A 17,905-nucleotide genomic window follows, 5' to 3' on the forward strand; every position below is an offset into this window, starting at 1 on the left:
TGCTTTTGCAACCTTGGGCTATGAATGTTTCAAATTTTATAAGCTAAGCAGAACTGGGCCTAGTCAGAGAAATAAAAAAAAACCTCACAACTTTGGTAAATCCAGGTGATAAATGAAGCGGAATGGGTAAGAAAACGAGAGTTTTTCTGCTAGGCTGATTTTGAACCAACATGCTAATTTGATTAGGAGAAGTACATAAGCACAATATAAAATCTAATCACTTATGACAAAACCAAGTCAGGCTAGATTTCCCCTCCCTTGGATTACAATAACTGCTTTGTAGTCCATTTTCATCACTGAAGAATGAAACACCATGAGCTATGGATTTGGTCATCTCACAGTTTACCTCCCAGCTCTGAGGAACAAGCATGGGTACTGTTGGGTACCTCCATGCTGTCCCATCCTTCCCAAGGTGAGACCGAGACCACGGGCCATGGGAAATATGATCAGAGAAGTGACCACGTCATGGACCTGGAGAAAAATCTGTCTCGAATTGTGTAGAATGCCACTAGGAGTTTCTTTCAACTGCATGTCTGACAAGCAAGGGATGAAGGGCGGTAGAAGCTCATTTTGTTTCTTTCCTACTTAATTTGTCCAGGTTCAGAAGAAGGACTCGTTAACACTTGGCGTCTCCTGTGCTCTGCAATAAGATATGGCAAAATCCAATTCTCAAGCCTTCATCCTGAGATCAGGTACAAATGTGTTTGGTTTTTTTGTTTCTTAAAGAGTAGCTTTGCAGATAAATTATCTCAATGGAAACTATAATCTTATATGCCTCCCCCTGACCGCTGATGGATTCCCCAGGTTTATGTGGCAGAAATTCAACATGAACCTCTGCTGCCGCTGGGTTCATGGCATCACTCTGCCAGAGTCTGAAAATCATAACTCTGTGCAACTCACAGTGTAATGGTTTTCCTACTGGGTTGATACTCACTCAGTGTCCCTTGTGTCACAGGTGAATCTCCAAATCTCTACACCACTATTGAGGGCCCTTCCTCCTCACCCTCTCTCTCTTTTTTATGTGGGTTGTTTTTGTTTTGTTTTGTTTTGTTTTGTTTTGTTTTTTAAACCAGGAAAGACTCTAATATCAAAAGATCATCATGTTTTCCAAAAACGATATTACTGTTTCCAGGCAGCCGTGGAGTTCATCTTTAAAGTGCAAAAAACCCCAGAGCTCATGACCTTAAAGTCTCTCCTTGTTTGTGATTTGTTAAGCAGTATGAATTCGGTGGAGAAATTGGGGATGGTTGCCTCAAGGGCAACTGACAGGAGGGAATTCTCAGGATCTGTCATGGTGGAACACAGTAGCATGAGACATAAAAATGGGTTGGAAATGTAGATCTACCTCTATGTTAAGTCTTCTGCTAATGCCTTTTTTTCCTCTCTACATGAAAGCTTGGTGTTGCTGAGGAAAAGCAAAAAAAGAAAATTACAATTAAACAGATGAAAATTTCATAATCCTAGATGACCTATTTTGTTATAAGATTATGGGCTTGTGTAAATCAGTGTGTATTTTATAATGACCAGAGCATAAGAGTGCCTAGATACGTACAGCTGGGACAGCCAAGGCAGGAGCTGAGTCTGGGACTCCTCCGTCTGTCTCTTTCTTGCTATTTCTTTTAGAGAAACAGGATTTTAGGGAATTCTCCTGGAGTGCATCCTACTGTCACCTGCAGTTCAAGTTCCATCATACTTAACTGTTTCAAGGACCTACCCCCACACCCTACTTGAGACAGGATCCTCAGGATTATCACTGTGAGACACAGGGGGTCATTCTTCTATTTCTGCTACTACACCAATTTTCTATTTTTTCCCAGTGTGACAGTTGGACTATTTATGAAGTTGCAGTGTAAAAACAAATCAGTGAAATGTTGCAAATTATAAAAATAATCCTTTTAACAATTTTTGTTTTTATCATGAACCTAAAAGGAGGGGGAAAATGTTTTAAACTACTTTCCCTGCAGAGCAGGCAATGATGCTGGACCATCTCCTTTTTGATGTGATAAGCCCAAAACATAATAGTTCTGTAAGATAATTTCCTGGTGTTTGTGGCTCTTTAACAGGGTTTAAGGACACCTTCTTCCAAAGAAATATACTGTGTAGTCGCACAAATTACAAAGCAAGTGGAAAAATGGTTAAAGCCACAAAAATATTTTCCCCCAGGATCTGGCCTGCAGCTTCCCCCACCCCCCCAAGCTTATATGATGACTCATATGCATTTACATTCCTTGTGCTTCACATGGCATCTGCTGCTACACATTTGTTGCAGGATCTTGTCTTTGAACAGCTGGTGACAGCCCACTTCCTCTTGCTTTCTTCAGCAGAGATTTTTCAATTGTTTCTTGTTGTTTTGATGTGAGACCCAGTGTTGGAAAAACAAGTCCATTTACCCTGATTAGAACCAGCCATTTAAGCACTTGCCAATTAACATCCCATTTGTTATTTTTCTAAGGACCCAGGAAATACTTTCCCTTTCTCTCACTTTCTTCAGATGTGATTCCACATAAGCAGGACAAAATCAAGCACTTCTTATATAAAATGTTATTAATATTTCCCTTGTTCTCCCCTTTGCCCTACAGAGTTGGAGATGAGGGAATCCTTTGCTTTCTTCAAGCTAATTGTAATTAGCTTGATGTCATGATAACCCTGCTGCCTCCTTACATGTAGCAAAACTGCCACTAACCGTGAGTGCTATGGCTGTGACCTTCAGAAAAGCAAACAGGAGAACATCAGGCTCACGTTAGCAACAATGATACAAAAAGTTATTAGTTTTAGTTACTTGGTGCCAATTCTACTTACAGGCATTAAAGAAAAATAATTCAACGTGCATGTGTTTTTAGCAAAATTAGGAAGAGTCTGGTTTATACTAGTCAAGTACATTCAGTGAAACAGAAATCTTTCAGGGGTTTGATCTCAACTATCTCTATGAAATCATACACTATGTTTTTATACTTTTGGAAAAAGTATGTACTGAAAATGGAGCTTAATGCTTAGCTACTGTTTTTTCTTTTGGTCCTCTCATTCAACACATCTAGATTTCCTTGCCAGGGACCACTTTTATTACATAAATATTTTAAGGAAGTACTAAACCTTCAAGTGAGACCATCTTGTTTCCATTTTTGAAAATACAATTACTTATCTCAGACAACTCCAGTAGTAGTTACTTGAAAAACTGCATATAATCATATCAGACCTAACGGCAATAAAGCTAAGGGCTCTTCTGCTTTAAAATGCTTGCTATGTTTATTACTGATTTGATGGCTATACCATTCTGCAGGAATTTTCCAGGGATTTTTTTCCCCCTTTGCATAATTCAAGTTGAAGTTACAATCTGTATTGTTTAGACTGTACTGTACTTTTTATTCCATAAGTAATATCTGCTCATATCTTCACCTATACTTTGCCTGTCCCTTAAAACACATGTATTCTTATGGTACATGGCTATTTAGGTGTTCTGCACCTCTCTGCAGAAGTATCTTTGACAACCGTTGCATACTCTGAGTTGAGTTTTCCCTTGTAAATGCCACAGAGCACCTGACTACACAGGAAGGGGTTTTCTTGGAGGATCACACTTGCTTCCTACCATTTCTGGATATGTTGATTGCTCCTCTCTAATAAACAGTTCAGCTTATTAAATACAGAATAAGCACATATATTTACTGAATAGTTGCCAAATTTGTTTTTTATTTGTTTGTTTCCTGTGGCAAGGGAGGATTTCACATCACTTTTCTGCTCAGGGGAAATTGAAAACAGGATCTATTTTTGGTTCTCATTTGACTTCCCAAGATGGATCAGTTGAAACCTGTTACAACACTAATTTACTTAAAGATGTATTATGTGCACTTCGCTAAAATGCTGAGGGGAAAAAGCTTTGCTGTTGCAGTTGTTTGGCCTGAAGCCAAGATTCCCAATGAAGCCGCATGAAGAAGACAGAAGAGAATTATCCACATATTTTTATGCATGCAGCATTATTGATCTGATTGGCTTGTGAACCTGTGCCCTTCTTAAAATATATTTAAAAGTACAGTAGGGGGCTATAAATGGGTTGAAGGTGCACCCTTTCTCTGTAGCTGTGCAATTCAGGACTGATTCATCACTTGGATGAATCTGGTCCCCAGACCTGATGTCAAAACAAAACATTATTGCTTTATAGTCAGAAATGAAAGGTTTCTCATTTCCTGAAATGCAGTACAAGTGCTAAAAGCCTCAAAGTTTTTGTTTGTTGGTTGGGGTTTTTTTGCAACAAAGCATAACGGTTAGTTACACATAACTGTTAGATAATTCTTACTGTATTAGCTGTAATTTCCACTTCGGCATACCTTTGGTCTAGTGCTCTACAGCTGAACGCATAACATCTCTCAGTACCTGGGGCAGTATTGGTAACAATTTACAGTGTGGCAACCTGTGTTTTGCCTGCTCTATGAATAGCCATATCATTTGTCATGTATTTGAAAAGACTGCCTGTTCAACATAGCTGATGACAAATTTTAGGTTGACATAGATTTGTCCTCTAGTTCACAGACCAGCTCTTTTTTTCCACTGCAGTGTTACTCACCACAGGCTAACCCTTTTGTGCCCTTTCCGTTCTCTGAGAGAAGACAGATCTGCAGATAATTGGATATTCAGCACCTGTGTTTCAGTTATCATATTATTTGAAGAATCTGGTGCTTTACTTGATGTTCCTCACATACTTCTCTTGATTATTGGCTATTGCATAGGTGGGGTAAATTTGTTTCCTTCTCTTTTTCTCTCTGCCTGAATTTGATTTCAGAAAGCAATCCCAGATAAAAGAGAGAGAGATTTCAGAATCCTGATCACGTGATGCTGTTGTTGGCTTTGTTGCTGCAAGTGGCAACATAAAGTATATTTTACCTTACACTATATGAAATGCCAAGAGCAGAATACATTATTTTTATTGTGATATAATTTTTTTTGGTGAGCTTTTCCAGAACAGGCATATCTGAGAGCCACGATAGTTGTATTCAGCAAGGATTTATCTATAATATTTAATTACAAGAGTTCTGCATACATTTACATAATGTATTGGAGGCTTTTGCAGTGAGAAAACAGCTCAGGGCACATACGACAACATCTCACTTCTTTCTCTCTCTCCTGTCAATTACCCTTGAGTCATCCCACTTGCTTAAGCTTCTGGTCAATAAAACAAATTTCAAAGCAGAATGTGGTATCTGCTTAGATACTAACTTCATTGCATGCCCGTAGAAAGTGCATATTTTTTCATCATCCTTTTCTCCTAATGTAATTGTTCTGATTTTCTTCTATGGAGGGATCCTAATGCACATTCAATGTGATTTCAGCTCAAGAATTTCTGCACGTCCTCAGTTTCTGTCAGCATGCACTTTATTTCTGTGTGTGTAATGCTGCAGAAGAATCGTTAGTTTCATTTGTACAATTTGCAAAAATCATCAGATCCTGAAGGGGTAAAGTTTATTATAGAAGTTTGGTAAGATGGATAGACTTTCGTTATGGAGAATAATAGTAAACATTTCATCATGTGTTCTGGAGCTTACTGAATACTTTTACTTATTTTATTGTTAGTTTCAGTAGCACTATGGTGTCCTTTGTGTCCTAGGCAGTGTCAGTTATTATGAAATTGAGAATTTCCATCACTTTTCATATTTGGTTTTGATGTAAAATTAGGCAAAATGTCGAAGTGTCAAAGTTCCATTAAACTGAAAGAGAAATGTTTGATATTTTCAATCAAAATATTTATATATTCCTGAAATGGAAGAGTTTTGCTTTGCAAATTCCTGTAGCCTAAAGAGAGTTATAGTCCTGGTCCTTATTCGATTTCATGGTTCCCAGCTGCTACTACAGTTCCCAAATTAAACTATAGGATTCTCATACTATACCATATGGAAGAAATACATTCTGAGAGATACAGTGCATTACAGCTGGAGTCCTTTAGAGACCCCCGCCCAGCCAAGAGTAGGGCCTGGAATTAAAAAGTAAACAGTGCAATGTAAACACATGGAAATGTAGGGAAATACAATGTATAATACAAACATTTGGATTTTCCATGTTTTCCAGTAGTTTCTAATAGGCTAATAGGCTCTACTCTACTCTATTTCCAGATATGTGGAATGCTATGTTGTATATAATAATTACTCCATTATAGATAAAAACTTCAAGGGATCACAGTTTTTTCCCTTGTTTTAGAGAATACCACACTAGAGAAGGTTAAAATGGGTGTATGCTCTTTTATTTCACAAATATGTCTGCTGAACATGGAGAGCAATAGTTTAATACAGATTTTAGGGAGAAACACACTGCATCACAGTGGCCCACTGCAGAAAAACGTGCTGACCAAATACTAGTGAAATTGTTCAATGACAAATTGTCCTGAGTGCAGAGCTGGGTTTGCAGGCAAGCAGGCAGGGTAGTCGTCCAGGTTTTCCACAGGCTAGATCAAGTAGTGCTACAATTTATCCTGTGCAGGGTGAAAGATGAGAGGGGGCCCAGCCTTAGCCTTTTTTGAAGAAACTCCTGGGTCTAATGCCAATCCCTGAGCACAGTCAATAGTTCCCAACAGACTATGTACAAAATTCATAAAATCATTTAGGTTGGAAAAGACCTTTAAGATCATTGAGTCTAACCATATTTGGACACTGCATACTATACCTTGGAACTGGTTTCAGTTTAACTCCAATGGTGCCTGACAGATTTAGGGGGAAAAAAAAAAAAAAAGGCAGGAGAATGGGAATAAATGAAGAGAGAGTTAGATGTTCTTTATCATTTCTCTATGGATATCCCAGATAAAATATGGTGTGTCTGGTATACCCAAAACTTGCATCTGACATAAAGAAAAGATAATGCCAGGTCTTTTTATTTTACTTGATTTTCTTTTTTTCTTCCAAATAATCTCTTATTCTTTAGAAACATGAAAGAGAAGCTAAATAAGCCTCAGTTTCTGTTGGCCAAAAATATTTCGAATCCTTCAAAGGGAAGGATACATTTGGACACAAGAAACTGCAGATGGTGTTTAATTTTCTTCTTCAAACATACTCTGGTGAAAGGCCTGATGACCTTTTGTGAAAGATGGCTTCCTGAGAATAGGGTGAATTCCCTTTTGTTCTTTCCTCTCTCTGGAGATCAGTCTGTCTTCTGTCTGTAAAGAGTAAATCACCCACATCATACTTCCTTGGATTGAAGGACCCAACTAGAGCCTCATCTCTTTGACTTTTTCTTCTCCACCAGCTGGTCGTCATATGCTTTGATGGTCAAATTGACCTACCAAAGCCAAGGTTTAGACACCTATAAGTACCTAGGATTGTAGTCATATTGCAAACTATTTTATAGATGGATGTAAAGTGATAGGAAAAATAATCTCCTGAATTACATTATATCAAGAACAATTCATCAGGTAAAACTAGAACATTCTGGGAATTCATGTACAAACAAAAATTTCAAATATAGGCTTCATGTTTATTCTTAAACATGCAGAGCTTTGTCTATTTCTGCATAGATAAGTGTGTACACAATTTTGGTTTAAGCATTAAAAACTAATGATCTGATCTTTCACTCCCCATACTGCTATCTGTTCCACATCAGCAGCCTCATAACAGATTCACTGGCCTCTAAGGCCTGTCACAAGAAAGAGGCAAATGCTTAGAGAGCTTTCCCTCTGTTTGATCCTTGTAATCAACTTTATTTCCTCTACAGAATTCCAATTATCCCATTAAACAATGAGTCAGGATGCTTATATTGATACAGGTGCCTTAATTGGTTAATTTATACTCATTCCAGCCTCAGCTAAGAATTCATTTCCCTGAGGCCTCCTTAGATAACCACAGTTCCTCCTAAGCTGTAATGGTAATTCCTAGCAGGTATAGTACTTAAGCACAGCATTTAGACCTGCACACAAGCACCCCTCACCACATGCTAATCCATGTTAGCCATACATATACATGCTGTTGAGCTTTTATTTGCTTCTACCTTGTAATTTCTAACCGGTTTGGTTTTAATGATAAGGCTATGATTGTACAACACTGACTGTATGCTTTTAAAAACAATTTGCAAGTAAAAAGTCCTACTAATACTGCTTTTTTTTAGTAGCAATCCAAAGCAACTAAACATTTATTAGATGCCAGCATATTCAGCTGTAGTCTATCATATATACATTTATTTGCATATGCTGTCTGGTGAGTGACATCATTTTCATTATTGACTTATAAGGATGTAAATAATAAACAGATTTTTACTGTCTTTAACTCTGCATCAACCAAAATAGCTAATTAAATGTGTAACAACTTTCACTTACACAAACTGGGAGATTTTAAAATCAAGGTGAAGAGAAGGGTAAGTGCTAGTCTGTGCACTGTAAGACTCATTCTTGCCATGGCAAGAAATAGGATATTTAGTCCTGTAAATCATCAGAGAAACCAGACAGAACTACAGGTAGATTTGCTGGGAAATCAATTTTTCAGGGCCCGACAAATCTGCTAGTGAACTCCAAGGATTATTATTTTTCCAAACTTACATCCTGATGAATGTCATGAGCAGGAGCTTCTGCTATAGTTCCTAGAAAGAAATTGCCAAAGGAGCTGTGGAAGTATTAAGTACCCCATTCAAGAGACTGTAATAGTTGTTCCTTAACTTCATTTCTAGTTTAGCTTACCTCACCTATTTAATTTCTTTCCCTCTGCTGATGTAAATTAAGAACTCACCTTCTCCCCTCCTTATTCTGCTATATCAGCTGACAGTTTTCAGGCAGGAATGGCTGTAGAAGGTGGCAGTGTCATCTCTGGTTCATAGACATAGTACTGTACTTGCCAAAGGCAGCAGTCTGTAGAGAACAAGCAACAAGCCTGCATCTTTTGAGTTGCAGACTAACATCCAGAATGTGGGGTGATTCTGCTTTTCTGTTCATTGGAATTTGTTTCTCCTTTCAGAAGATACATTCAGTTCATATAAAGTCAATTAAACAAGCAGTTTCTGCCAGTGGTCACGTACAAAACTTATTTTGCATCCTCTCTGTTGTGGCTCAACTGTGTGACCTGATACCTCCTTGAAATGTGCTAAAAGCTTCATATGCATATAATTTTAAATGATACAAAAATATAGTTTAACTGGAAAACCCCCGTTCACTCCAACATGATAGTGGTAACTGCAGATGATACATTCCAGCAAAGCATCTTTTTATACGCACAAGCTAACAGGGAAAATTTGTCAGTGGCTTAGTCACCATTCAGCTGAATCACCAATCTCTTAAAAAATAGCATGGTTGCAGGGAGGGTGTTCATCTCCCCTGTAGTAAATTAGATTAAATGCAATACAACAGGTACTCTGCAGAGGTATATTTTGGGATAGGAAAGAAATCTTTTTCTCTTTGTGGGCATTGGCTAATATTTTATGTTGCTCAAGTAGCATCTTTGATAGACTAGGGTGCCAATTGCTGCTATGCAGCAGTATGAAATAATGTCATTTCCAAATGTGCCATCTTCAGGGACTCTGATTCTGGAAATGATCACAAAAACAGTAAGGCTTCTCCTCCCAGGCATAAGTGAACTGTATAAAACAAGTTCCTGTTCACAAAAAGCATAATTTCCACAAGAGAATAATACCTGTATTTAGGACACCTGCCTTAGAGAGAGAACCACCTAAGGTAGTGACTTAGTCCCCAGATTAAGCTGCCCTTTCACCTAGGTTCCCCAAAGACAGCAGTTGAAGCACCCAGACTCTTGAGCACAGAGCAATTCCTGGAGGATACAAATATGTTTTCAATTCTGCTTCCTAAGAAATTCAGCCAGGATCCATTCCCTTTTCCCAAAAGATCCATCAAGATGTTAATTCTGTGTTTCTGCAGATGTATGTGGTAGTACCTGGTATTTTGATTCCTTACATACAGTGTGTACCTTTAATGTCTTTTATGAAAAATGTGTTGAGAAAGAGGGTAGAGGAAAACAGATGAGCCAGTCTCGGTTACTTGATGACCTATCCAAGCTTTCATCTCAAAGTCAAAATGCAGCCATTTTGAAAGTCAGAGCCAAATAGATTCCAGCAGGTTCAGCATATTCACCAGGGATATCAGAATTTGTGAATTATTGTCTCTCCTCACTGATTATGTTTGAGAATGTGAAAAAAAAATGACAGAAGCTTTTCATATCTCTGGGACTTTTACAGATTTTCTTCCCTGGTTTCTCTAGTATCTACAAAAATATGATTACAGACTGAAGGTTTTTCCCCTCAGGTGGGACACTTCTTGGATCTCTCTGCTTTGTCTGTTTTCATAAAAGATGGAGAAATTTTATTTCTGCTTAAATCTAAAGATGCTGTTTTTCTTTTATATCCATCTTCATTTTCTGCTATCAGGAGCAGCCCTCAAGGTATCATGAACTGGTTTTGTGGCTTCACAGGCTTGAATTGCTGACCTTGCAATGACACTGCTTGTGAGATTTCCAGATCAGTTTTATGTCATTGGGAAACTGATTGCTGTGAAAAAGTTTCCAAACATTTGAGTCTTCACTGAAAGCAACTTCAAGCCTCTTGAAGTTTAATCATTAATTGCTAGGATTTGCTTTATAACATCTACAGCTAGGAAGAAACACCCAAGATGTTCTGGGAATTTGAGTTCATTCAGCTTGCAAAAGCCACTGAAACAATTTTATACTTCTACATAAGTGTTATCGCTACATATGTTCTGTCAGAACTGGAATAAACCCAGCAGAGCCATGCACTTTCCAGATAAGAAGGGGATGTCCTTTAATGTTACAGCAAGCTCACAAGCCACAAAAGTTTTTCCATATTTAGACAGGCTGTTTCCAGACTGAGGATTTTTGAAAAGGAGTCTGTGCTGGAAAATAGTGGGGAGTCTGCAGTGAAGAAGCAGGGAGTTGGAGAGATCTTAGATAACTGTAAACTAATCCTATCCTTTATTTTTCTTGGGTTTAGGCTGGATCTATCCCAAGGTACCCATCAAAAGCTGATAGGGCAGGTGAGCAAGCATGCTGCTGGGACAGCTGGGCGGGGAGTACCAGTGAGAGAGAGCTTGGCAGGAATGTGATTGAAAGAGACTGGGTTGCAATGCTAGGGGTGGTAACACGGCTGTGTTTCCTGAACATGTACAGCTTAATTTTCAGGGTCTGAATAGTTTTAAGCACTTCCGTTGTATGGAACAGTACACATCTTTTTTATTCAGCTGTGTTTTAATGATTCTATTAGCACTTGCCAAATTTTGTACATTGTTCATTTCAAATATTTGCATCCCACCCTAATGACTCTTTTACAGCTACTGTAATACATGCTGGGTGTGTATCAGTGCCAGGTATTCCACTGAAATTACAGGTGATCACATCATGTGCATTATTTGAAATTTATCATCTTCACATGTGCCGTAAATTATGAACTTTGGATGCATGCTTTAGCAACAGTGGGATTATTAGCAGAATATGATGTGGAATATTCATAAATATTCATTCAGAAACTGCACTTCCTGTGTTCATGAATTGTTTTCATTCTCGAGGACTCCATCAGTTGCTAAAATTCCTCAGGGATGGGAAGTACACAGAGAACTCCCTGGACAATTAATTATTCATTCATTTTACAGAAGGAAACAATAATCTTCAGACTTGGTTTGATTCAGTGTTTAAAATGGAAAGCTGAGAAAGCCTTTCTTTCTGCTGGAAGTAAATAGCATATGAAAAGCTTCCTGGAAGACTGTACATCCTTTCCACATGTTCTGAGAAGTGTGGGTTAAAAAGGTTTGTACCAGCACTGGGAGACAGCCACCACAGCAGAATTATCGACTCACTGCTCTCCACAGTTGTTGTCCAGATGTGGCCTCAGTAGAAATGTCACAAACAAAATTAAAATAGATTTGTGAAGGTCTGAATAGACTGACATTTACCTTCTGGGACCATGAAAAGGAATGGTGGTACTGCTGTTGCCAAGCCCATACAGGAAGGAAGCTGGAGTGCTTGTCCAACTGACTGACATGAAACAAGAGTCTCCTCCATTCTCCAGCTGTCCTCTAGTGCATCCACGAAGTTGTAGGGGACCCTCACTGTGACCAGCTCAGGGTCAGCCCTACCAAGGCAGCTCATTAGGGGTCTAACTGCCATACATTTCAAGGGGCAGTACACCTAAACCAGCACAACAGTCCTGGGCTTCAGTGAGTTTGAGGTTTATCTTCTTTTTCAGCCCACAGCATCTAACAAGAATCTAGTAGCCAGTAGTCTTGTAAGTGTCCATAAAATACTGCAAATAACTATCACTGCTCAGAAAATCTTCCAGAAGATGCACATAAGGAGAGCACTGATGTTTTGAGCCTGAATGAGTAGTGGTTTCTGGAGCAAAACAATCTATAATTCAGAGCACTTTTTTCCCTATGCAAAAAGTTATGAGAAGACATAAAGAAAGGTTTCTGGTGGGTATAATTCCCACTTCAAGTGGGGCTTTAGGCAGTACAAAAGACAAAGATAAGGCTATCCATAATCTGCCTTAATGGTTCCATTATTTCTGAGTCTGTCTGAATAGGCATATGTGAGATTTATCTGCCAACCATGAAGAAAGTTTTGATAGTAGCCTAAGACTTCTACATGTCAGGCAGTCTGCACCGAAATAGAGAGGATCAAACTCAATTTCATCTGCCTTTTGCAAATCAGAGCATCAGTATGGGTAAAGCAGAGTGTCATTCTAGAGGTCCCTTGATTTTAGTGATACTTTAGTCAAGAGCCAGCTTGTTAAGCAGAACTGGTCTAACTGGTCAGTTCCAGATGCTAAAAGGAAAAAGTTAAAATTTGGAAATTGCTGCAATTTATCTCCAAAGTTGGAGATGCTGTGCTTGCTTGCACTTTCTGCCCATGATGGAGCATGTTGTGATTGCAGCAGGGCCACCTACACGTTCCTTGGTACAGAAATCAGTGTCCAGAGGTGGAAGCTTTTTCTCCAGTGGCAAGGCAGACAGGACCTAGAAGTGAGAATTGTTCTCAGTCTTCTCAAGAAAAGGCTCCTTTTATCTGTCCCTCCAAGGTGATCAGCATTATCAGCTGGTTTGAGAGCCCATTTATGACAGAGCAGCGCAAAAGGAACAAAGCATGACTGAGAGATACATGCAGTACAGTGCTTTTCAGAACTTACTTTTAGACTGGAAATAATGTTGGTTTTGATCTTCCTTGACAGCTGTTTTCAAAGACACACAGGATGGACATTGCCATTTTACCTGTCAATTCAACCTTGTTTACAAAATCAAGGAGACATTTAAATGTACCAAGATTGTAGACTGTAGCTTTCTTTCCAGTTCTTTTTTTGACTCAGCTAAAAGAAATTTCCAGTAACTAACTGATTTTCACAGAATATGACATTTGTTTTGCTGTACACAGGGGAAGTGGGTTTTTGGGATAGAGCAGATTTCCTGTGATTCACTTATCTGTGTGGTAGGCCCCTGCAGAAGACATGGTAACTAGGAGATAGTGATTTCGAGCCAAATCAAGGTGGAGGATGACCACAGGCCTTGGTTGTAGAGACCCATATGTTAGCATGAGGAACCGATAAATAACCTGAGCCATCCTATGACTGTCCTTAGCTTGTTCTTGTGGAGATGTATAGGAGAGTACCGCTCTCAGACAACTTGGTGACTGCTGGACCAGTTTGACTGGTAAACTGTAACAAAGATGCCCGTGTGTGGGTCCCAAGCAGTACGTGGACAACACCATTGTATACATACTTTGTCTTATCTTGAGATGAAGCACTATGTCTACATGAGCAATCCTTTACCTAGCAGCAGAAATCATAAATAGAATTGTTTACTTCTAAGAAAAGCCTGTAAAAGCTCTACAGACCACAGTGATGATGAACCTGGCCACAGATGGGTTATGTGCACTGTGCCGTGATCCTTGTGAAGGGGCTCATCCAGTGCTGTGATAGCTGTGGCTCTCAGCATCAGCAGGGAGGTAAGATTGTTGTTACCTTTTCTAGTGCATCTGTTAGCATTAGAAGTTCTGTCACCTTTTCTGTTATTGCTATAACTTTTATAGTACTTCTATTCTTTATACAATAAGCTAGTTATGCCTTTCTTATTCAGATCCCCAAAGAACAGCACCTGCTTGGTGCAAAACAAGCTGCTGGAGGTCCTTCTATTTTCAGCATCATCTTAGTTTCGTAAAAATCCACTGGTGAGCTACATGTTGTGGTGGTAAAGCATACTTTGCTTCTGATTTTCTGAAATTCTAGAGGTTACTGATAAATCCTTTGTCAGCTTCCTTCACTGCCTGAGAATGGTTGTTCTCATGGTTTCTATGCTGAACTGACTTATCTTTGCATGTTTCCCTTCAGTGTTTTGGGAGTGCATCCAAATCCACTTTTTCTTATGCAGAAAAGCCAGACATTTTACAACTCCTTGAAGTGTGATGTGCTATCTGAGCCCAGCCTGTTAGCAGTGACAAAACTTTGAGTCCCTGGGTAGTGAGGAAGGCAGAGGGAGGAAAGCAGGGTGTACACACTCCAAAATCTGGACTACCTGTTTATTCTGCTTAAATTTCAGTAGCATGGAGACCACTTTGGCTAAGGTGCATGACCCATAGGTCCAACAGATGATTAAGAACTAGCCACAAATGGCCAAGGCATCAGGAGCTGCAGCTGCCTTCCTGTTCCTGGCCCATATCCATGTTCCTGTGGCTCTACAGGGTGAGCAGAGAATGCAGCTAGGGAGGCCCTGTGCCAGGTGAGGATACATTCACCCAGGAGGGATTCCTTCAACCTGGATATACCTTCAAGCTAGGGCTGCTCTTGTTTGGCTGACCAGGTCAAACCAGCCGGAAAAGGGCCTGGTCTGAATGTGCTGCAGTAGCAAAATAGATAATCGAAGATAGGGAGAGAGGACACTCCCTGAAGAATCAGGGCAGGTATGTTTGTTGTAACCCATTGATAATGAAGCTACCAGTGCTGTAAATGGCAAAGGCAAAAAGAGACTCAGGCAGAGCAGCAGAAAAGCAGAGGACAAACATATTTTAAACCTTTTCCCGCTATCTCAGTAGACAGCTTTGATCCTTTCACAGAAACCAATGGGGGAAAGAAATTACACCAGAAAGGCAGAAAATCCATTTAATTCTCCTCTTTCCTCTTTTCTAATGTGCTCTCCAATACAGATATGGCAAAGGTACAGAACAACAGCAGAAAAAATACAGACAGCATTTGAGAGAAAAGGGGAATGCATTAAATGCTACCTGCTCTCTATCCCTCTTCAGATAAAAAGTAATGGGTCTCACTGCACATATTTTAATCTCAGAAATTCAAGTTTTAAGTTGAACTTTGTGATTTCACTGAAATTTTGGGATAAGTTAAAGGCAAGTGACATATATAGAGAAGAAACAGGCAGAGACTAATCAAGGACTAATTTCTTTCAAAAACTGTCCTATCCAAATATCACAGAAAAGTGCCTTAACAAAAGAGATGTTCTATCAAAGGAAAGCCAATGTGAGATCATAAAATGAAAGATGAAAAATGTCTCAATACAAGATCAATAGAAACATAAAGATTCTCAAATTTGCTAGAGAAACAAGGGGAAGAGCCTCAGATGAGACACTTAAAGGAAAAAATTGTACCTAGTAATCTTGACAGAATGGTAACTGCAGTTATGTCCATGCAAGACAGCTAACTTCAAGTCAGAGCTTTTCTATCCATTCTTTCTCCCAAGCTGCTCTAGGGTTGTCATCACATGGTCACTAGCTGCCATTGATAAAATAGCTGCTTGGAGACTTTGCCAATACTGGTGATACTTTGAAACTTCACTTCACAAAGGGTGAGGTCGACACCACAGAAGAAACACCCCCTGACTCTGAGTTTAGGCAACCCCTCCATCTCACAGGGATCAGAAGCAGCAGCACAGAGTTTTGCAGAGGAATAGGCACAGTGGAGGCAACCATATGCGTCACACAGCTTAGTGTGGTTGGACGTCAAGCCACAGTTTACAGAATCACAGAATCACAGAATCATCTAGGTTGGAAAGGACCTTGAAGATCATCTAGTCCAACTGTTAACCTAGCACTGACAGTTCCCAACTACACCATATCCCTAAGCGCTATGTCGACCCGACTCTTAAACACCTCCAGAGATGGGGACTCCACCACTGCCCTGGGCAGCCCATTCCAACGCCTAACAACCCGTTCTGTAAAGAAATGCGTCCTAATATCTAGTCTAAACCCTCCCTGGCACAACTTGAGGCCATTCCCTCTTGTCTTATCGCTCATTACTTGGTTAAAGAGACTCATCCCCACCTCTCTGCAACCTCCTTTCAGGGAGTTGTAGAGGGCGATGAGGTCTCCCCTCAGCCTCCTCCTCTCCAGACTAAACAACCCCATTCCCTCAGCTGCTCCTCGTACGACATGTGCTCCAGACCCTTCACCAGCTTCGTTGCCCTTCTCTGGACACGCTCGAATAATTCAATGTCCTTTTTGTAGTGAGGGGCCCAAAACTGAACACAGTCATCGAGGTGCGGCCTCACCAGTGCCGAGTACAGGGGTAAGATCACTTCCCTGTCCCTGCTGGCCACGCTATTGCTGATGCAAGCCAGGATGCCATTGGCCTTCTTGGCCACCTGGGCACACTGCTGGCTCATGTTCAGCCGGCTGTCAGTCAACACCCCCAGGTCCCTCTCTGACTGGCAGCTCTCCAGCCACTCCTCCCCAAGCCTGTAGCGCTGCTGGGGGTTGTTGTGGCCCAAGTGCAGCACCCGGCATTTGGCCTTATTGAAACTCCTACAGTTGGCCTTAGCTCATCGCTCCAGCCTGTCCAGGTCTCTCTGCAGAGCCTCCCTACCCTCGAGCAGGTCAACACTCCCACCCAACTTGGTGTCATCTGCAAACTTACTGAGGGTGAGTAAATCAGCAGCTTCCTCAAAAGCGGCCCAGGAGCTGCTGGTTAATCTGCAGCATGTTTCTCTAAAGGCAATGTTTTTCTTACATTGCAGTTTAATAACAAAGTCTTTTGCTTATCTCTACCTGGCTTCAGCCATCTGAGATTCAAACCAGTGGACCCTATTTTTAGGCTCTTCAAACCTCACTGTTGTGGAGTGCCCCTGAGACAGTGGTGTGCTTCAGCATTTTAGGAATTTGCTGTGCTTAACTAAAGGTCCCAATTCGTTAGAGATTTAAGTAGAAGCAGGTGGTAGTTTTCTATCGTAACAGGGAGAATGGACAGTGCTGAATATGCCACATGGCTTAGATGCCTCTGAAAACCAAAAAAGAGTAGACCTTCTAATCTTTGAAATCAGTGTAGTAGCCAACTCCTAGAATGGGTCATTTAGTTGCTAGATTTGTTTTTTCTTGTGTATGTGTACAGATTCCTAGTACTTCCATTCTACATACCAGTTATGTAGAGGAATCCTACTTTACAGTTCATCTGAAGAACAGTGGAATATATAAATGGCTCACAATTTTTTACAGATAGGTTCCAATTTCATGAAACTTTATTCTGCTTAAATAACAATCACTAGTACCAAGGCCTAATCCGAAGTCCATTTGAGGCTGTGAGAAAGACACCTGTGGGGTGACTCTTATGTTTTTTATTGCTAAAGATCACTCTTGAATGCCGCTTTAAAGAATTGACCACCATCCACGTATTTATCTCTCTCAGTCTGAGGGTATACATAAGGATTGCAGGCAGAGAAGCCACCAGAGTAGTTGTCTATGTGCTAAACCCAGGACTGAAAGCACCAGGAACCCAAGCAGACCTGGAAGCAGCACAGTGATGAAAAGCAGGGTTTACTAATTCAGCCAGTGTCACACAAGCAGGGCTCTGCTCTTTCTGACCTCAGCAGATAATTTTACATGGCACAGAGCTGCAGTAGTTGGACTTGGGCCAAAAACTGTCAAGTATGGGGGAATTCTGACACCTCTTATTGTGCTTTAGAACAAAGATCTGCTAAAAGATCTATTGTATTTCTTTAGTA

General features: G+C 40.2%; 1 long non-coding RNA gene across 1 annotated transcript in view; it reads left to right on the forward strand.

Annotated features, from left to right (window-relative positions):
• Window positions 1-599: 599 nt before the first annotated feature.
• LOC141919331 (uncharacterized) overlaps window positions 600-17,905 on the forward strand; it is an 84,602-nt gene continuing 67,296 nt past the window's right edge. The window contains exon 1 of the long non-coding RNA XR_012621936.1: window positions 600-692. This is a non-coding gene — a long non-coding RNA (uncharacterized LOC141919331). The remainder of the gene's footprint in view (window positions 693-17,905) is intronic.

The sequence above is a fragment of the Strix aluco genome, chromosome 2 (assembly GCF_031877795.1).
Source record: "Strix aluco isolate bStrAlu1 chromosome 2, bStrAlu1.hap1, whole genome shotgun sequence".
NCBI lineage: Eukaryota > Metazoa > Chordata > Aves > Strigiformes > Strigidae > Strix > Strix aluco.